The sequence below is a fragment of the Rhinichthys klamathensis genome, unplaced genomic scaffold, assembly GCF_029890125.1.
Source record: "Rhinichthys klamathensis goyatoka isolate OS25496 unplaced genomic scaffold, OSU_Roscu_1.1 h1tg000176l_1, whole genome shotgun sequence".
In the NCBI taxonomy this organism is placed as follows: domain Eukaryota; kingdom Metazoa; phylum Chordata; class Actinopteri; order Cypriniformes; family Leuciscidae; genus Rhinichthys; species Rhinichthys klamathensis.
Window position 1 is genome coordinate 3,847,501 of NW_026606705.1, and position 5,000 is coordinate 3,852,500.

Consider the following 5,000-nt stretch of genomic DNA (forward strand, 5'->3'; position numbering starts at 1 on the left):
CCAGAGTGCTAACCATTACACCATGGAACCTTGGCGTGGGTAGCCTTTTCCCACCGAGCAGCAGAGGTGTTTAGTCATTCAGCCCAGAAGCGCGACAGCAAAGAGCACGTGAAGCCTTTTCTTTTTAAGCCCATGTTTCCCCGATCTCGACTGGCTTTTAGAGTGCCAGTTTCACCGCCACATCAGCAGTTGCGCATCAGCTCTGTTTTTTCCCGCCCTTCCGCAAAACAAGCTAAAAGGGTTCCACCGAGATTTGAACTCGGATCGCTGGATTCAAAGCCCAGAGTGCTAACCATTACACCATGGAACCACCACACGCTGGTCTCTGGCCGTCTGAGAGGCAGATAGTGATGAGGCTAGGTGGAATCAGGTTAACAGGAGATGACGTTTGCTCACTGGAGACCCTCGACCAAAAACACAGGAACCAGGTTGCTCTGCCGAAACCCGGGATCGAACCAGGGACCTTTAGATCTTCAGTCTAACGCTCTCCCAACTGAGCTATTTCGGCCAGGTCTACTGGCAAATGGTTTGTCCAGCAGGGATTTCTGGGAGACCGCCCGTCACTTTCGAGGTGAGCAGAGCTGAGGGTCCCAGAGAGCAAAAGTGTGGCCAGTACGGGGATCGAACCCACGACCTTGGCGTTATTAGCACCACGCTCTAACCAACTGAGCTAACCGGCCCCGATCTGACTCCTTTTATCCCCAATTTCCCAGGAATATCCTAGTTGCCCTAGTCAGCTTGAAGAGATTAAAAGCAAAGCCTGAGAACGGGCTCGTCCGGGATTTGAACCCGGGACCTCTCGCACCCTAAGCGAGAATCATACCCCTAGACCAACGAGCCAACACACACATGTCCTTCCTGCTGCTGCCTGGCCGAAAACATTTCCGTTTTCCAGGCTTAAAGCACAAAGGTTTAATTAAATGTACAACTAAACGGTAGCCAGTGCAAAGTTGCCGACACAGAGGAAATACGGTCTCTTTGCTTTGTGAGAACTTGACCTACAAAAAACGCTAGTACATATGGGCGTATGCCAAATCGATTGACCTGATGCCTGATAGGTTACAAGTTACTGGTGCCCTCCTTATGAGAACAAAATCCACATTCGATCAAAGTCGGAAGCTATTGCAGATGCTCGATGGTGTTTTAAAAGGAGTTTTGAGCAGGACCACTCTGGAACACAGGCCTCCACCACCCGGAACAAAACATGAACATTCCATGCACGCGCCACAGCAAACTTGGCAGAAGCAGGTCCCGCCGAGATTTGAACTCGGATCGCTGGATTCAGAGTAGATACGCTAATAGATACGCCCAACGTGGGGCTCGAACCCTCGACCCTGAGATTAAGAGTCTCATGCTCTACCAACTGAGCTAGCCGGGCAGCCGCTGCGAGCTGCTTGGGGCTGGTCGCGGTTTTTATCCGTGCCTAAATTGCGCCCGTCATCCGGAGCCTCACATTTCGCACAGGCTTGGCATAGCGTCTCGCGGGTAAAGTCAGGGTTAAGCCTAGAGCCAGGCTCAGAGTGTACTTTGTTTGTTTAAGCCATATATGTTGTTGGGGGATACAATTTCACCCAGTAGAGCAGGCCAGTAATATGCACAATCACAACCCGGAGCTAAAGTTCCGTTTCGGGTCTGTCAAACCGGAACTTGACCTACAAAAAACGCTAGTACATATGGGCGTATGCCAAATCGATTGACCTGATGCCTGATAGGTTACAAGTTACTGGTGCCCTCCTTATGAGAACAAAATCCACATTCGATCAAAGTCGGAAGCTATTGCAGATGCTCGATGGTGTTTTAAAAGGAGTTTTGAGCAGGACCTCTCTGGAACACAGGCCTCCACCACCCGGAACAAAACATGAACATTCCATGCACGCGCCACAGCAAACTTGAGCTGATGTAAACTCTCACATAACACCCGCTGTCTTCTTTGCACACGAGGCAACTGAGCAATCATACCCCTAGACCAACGAGCCAACACACACACATCCTTCCTGCTGCTGCCTGGCCGCAAACATTTCCGTTTGCAAGGCTTAAAGCACAAAGGTTTAATTAAATGTACAACTAAACGGTAGCCAGTGCAAAGTTGCAGACACAGAGGAAATACGGTCTCTTTGCTTTGTGGGCATTGGAAACCACGCTGCAGCACTTTCACACATGCTGTGGGATGGACACCTTCTCACCACATCGTCGAGGGGAATTAGCTCAAATGGTAGAGCGCTCGCTTAGCATGCGAGAGGTAGCGGGATCGATGCCCGCATTCTCCACGTGGTGTACTGCCCTTTTACGCTCACTTCAAAGGGATGTTCAGTTTCACCGCCACATCAGCAGTTGCGCATCAGCTCTGTTTTTTCCCGCCCTTCCGCAAAACAAGCTAAAAAGGTTCCACCGAGATTTGAACTCGGATCGCTGGATTCAAAGCCCAGAGTGCTAACCATTACACCATGGAACCACCACACGCTGGTCTCTGGCCGTCTGAGAGGCAGATAGTGATGAGGCTAGGTGGAATCAGGTTAACAGGAGATGACGTTTGCTCACTGGAGACCCTCGACCAAAAACACAGGAACCAGGTTGCTCTGCCGAAACCCGGGATCGAACCAGGGACCTTTAGATCTTCAGTCTAACGCTCTCCCAACTGAGCTATTTCGGCCAGGTCTACCGGCAAATGGTTTGTCCAGCAGGGATTTCTGGGAGACCGCCCGTCACTTTCGAGGTGAGCAGAGCTGAGGGTCCCAGAGAGCAAAAGTGTGGCCAGGACGGGGATCGAAACCACGACCTTGGCGTTATTAGCACCACGCTCTAACCAACTGAGCTAACCGGCCCCGCTCTGACTCCTTTTATCCCCAATTTCCCAGGAATATCCTAGTTGCCCTAGTCAGCTTGAAGAGATTAAAAGCAAAGCCTGAGAACGGGCTCGTCCGGGATTTGAACCCGGGACCTCTCGCACCCTAAGCGAGAATCATACCCCTAGACCAACGAGCCAACACACACATGTCCTTCCTGCTGCTGCCTGGCCGAAAACATTTCCGTTTGCCAGGCTTAAAGCACAAAGGTTTAATTAAATGTACAACTAAACGGTAGCCAGTGCAAAGTTGCCGACACAGAGGAAATACGGTCTCTTTGCTTTGTGAGAACTTGACCTACAAAAAACGCTAGTACATATGGGCGTATGCCAAATCGATTGACCTGATGCCTGATAGGTTACAAGTTACTGGTGCCCTCCTTATGAGAACAAAATCCACATTCGATCAAAGTCGGAAGCTATTGCAGATGCTCGATGGTGTTTTAAAAGGAGTTTTGAGCAGGACCACTCTGGAACACAGGCCTCCACCACCCGGAACAAAACATGAACATTCCATGCACGCGCCACAGCAAACTTGAGCTGATGTAAACTCTCACATAACACCCGCTGTCTTCTTTGCACACGAGGCAACTGAGCAATCATACCCCTAGACCAACGAGCCAACACACACACATCCTTCCTGCTGCTGCCTGGCCGCAAACATTTCCGTTTGCAAGGCTTAAAGCACAAAGGTTTAATTAAATGTACAACTAAACGGTAGCCAGTGCAAAGTTGCCGACACAGAGGAAATACGGTCTCTTTGCTTTGCGAGAACTTGACCTACAAAAAACGCTAGTACATATGGCCGTATGCCAAATCGATTGACCTGATGCCTGATAGGTTACAAGTTACTGGTGCCCTCCTTATGAGAACAAAATCCACATTCGATCAAAGTCGGAAGCTATTGCAGATGCTCGATGGTGTTTTAAAAGGAGTTTTGAGCAGGACCACTCTGGAACACAGGCCTCCACCACCCGGAACAAAACATGAACATTCCATGCACGCGCCACAGCAAACTTGGCAGAAGCAGGTCCCGCCGAGATTTGAACTCGGATCGCTGGATTCAGAGTAGATACGCTAATAGATACGCCCAACATGGGGCTCGAACCCACGACCCTGAGATTAAGAGTCTCATGCTCTACCGACTGAGCTAGCCGGGCAGCCGCTGTGAGCTGCTTGGGGCTGGTCGCGGTTTTTATCCGTGCCTAAATTGCGCCCGTCATCCGGAGCCTCACATTTCGCACAGGCTTGGCATAGCGTCTCGCGGGTAAAGTCAGTGTTAAGCCTAGAGCCAGGCTCAGAGTGTACTTTGTTTGTTTAAGCCATATATGTTGTTGGGGGATACAATTTCACCCAGTAGAGCAGGCCAGTAATATGCACAATCACAACCCGGAGCTAAAGTTCCGTTTCGGGTCTGTCAAACCGGAACTTGACCTACAAAAAACGCTAGTACATATGGGCGTATGCCAAATCGATTGACCTGATGCCTGATAGGTTACAAGTTACTGGTGCCCTCCTTATGAGAACAAAATCCACATTCGATCAAAGTCGGAAGCTATTGCAGATGCTCAATGGTGTTTTAAAAGGAGTTTTGAGCAGGACCTCTCTGGAACACAGGCCTCCACCACCCGGAACAAAACATGAACATTCCATGCACGCGCCACAGCAAACTTGAGCTGATGTAAACTCTCACATAACACCCGCTGTCTTCTTTGCACACGAGGCAACTGAGCAATCATACCCCTAGACCAACGAGCCAACACACACACATCCTTCCTGCTGCTGCCTGGCCGCAAACATTTCCGTTTGCAAGGCTTAAAGCACAAAGGTTTAATTAAATGTACAACTAAACGGTAGCCAGTGCAAAGTTGCCGACACAGAGGAAATACGGTCTCTTTGCTTTGTGGGCATTGGAAACCACGCTGCAGCACTTTCACACATGCTGTGGGATGGACACCTTCTCACCACATCGTCGAGGGGAATTAGCTCAAATGGTAGAGCGCTCGCTTAGCATGCGAGAGGTAGCGGGATCGATGCCCGCATTCTCCACGTGGTGTACTGCCCTTTTACGCTCACTTCAAAGGGATGTTCAGTTTCACCGCCACATCAGCAGTTGCGCATCAGCTCTGTTTTTTCCCGCCCTTCCGCAAAACAAGTT

At 50.1% G+C, this 5,000-nt stretch overlaps 1 protein-coding gene and 10 non-coding genes across 11 annotated transcripts in view; 2 read left to right on the plus strand and 9 right to left on the minus strand.

Moving 5' to 3' along the window:
- The window catches only part of trnaq-cug (transfer RNA glutamine (anticodon CUG)), a 72-nt gene extending 42 nt beyond the window's left edge, over positions 1-30 (minus strand). The window contains exon 1 of the tRNA in view: positions 1-30. This exon is cut by the window's left edge and continues 42 nt beyond it. This is a non-coding gene — a tRNA (tRNA-Gln).
- The window catches only part of LOC130092588 (uncharacterized), a 309,454-nt gene that overhangs the window by 105,462 nt on the left and 198,992 nt on the right, over positions 1-5,000 (minus strand). The window lies entirely within an intron of this gene.
- trnaq-uug (transfer RNA glutamine (anticodon UUG)) lies at positions 239-310 on the minus strand. Its single transcript has one exon. It is a non-coding gene; the product is annotated as a tRNA-Gln (tRNA).
- Positions 436-508, minus strand: trnaf-gaa (transfer RNA phenylalanine (anticodon GAA)). The gene has a single exon. It is a non-coding gene; the product is annotated as a tRNA-Phe (tRNA).
- On the minus strand, positions 607-680 carry trnai-aau (transfer RNA isoleucine (anticodon AAU)). The gene has a single exon. It is a non-coding gene; the product is annotated as a tRNA-Ile (tRNA).
- trnap-agg (transfer RNA proline (anticodon AGG)) lies at positions 769-840 on the minus strand. Its single transcript has one exon. It is a non-coding gene; the product is annotated as a tRNA-Pro (tRNA).
- On the plus strand, positions 2,195-2,267 carry trnaa-agc (transfer RNA alanine (anticodon AGC)). Its single transcript has one exon. It is a non-coding gene; the product is annotated as a tRNA-Ala (tRNA).
- On the minus strand, positions 2,381-2,452 carry trnaq-uug (transfer RNA glutamine (anticodon UUG)). Its single transcript has one exon. It is a non-coding gene; the product is annotated as a tRNA-Gln (tRNA).
- On the minus strand, positions 2,578-2,650 carry trnaf-gaa (transfer RNA phenylalanine (anticodon GAA)). The gene has a single exon. It is a non-coding gene; the product is annotated as a tRNA-Phe (tRNA).
- Positions 2,911-2,982, minus strand: trnap-agg (transfer RNA proline (anticodon AGG)). Its single transcript has one exon. It is a non-coding gene; the product is annotated as a tRNA-Pro (tRNA).
- On the plus strand, positions 4,819-4,891 carry trnaa-agc (transfer RNA alanine (anticodon AGC)). Its single transcript has one exon. It is a non-coding gene; the product is annotated as a tRNA-Ala (tRNA).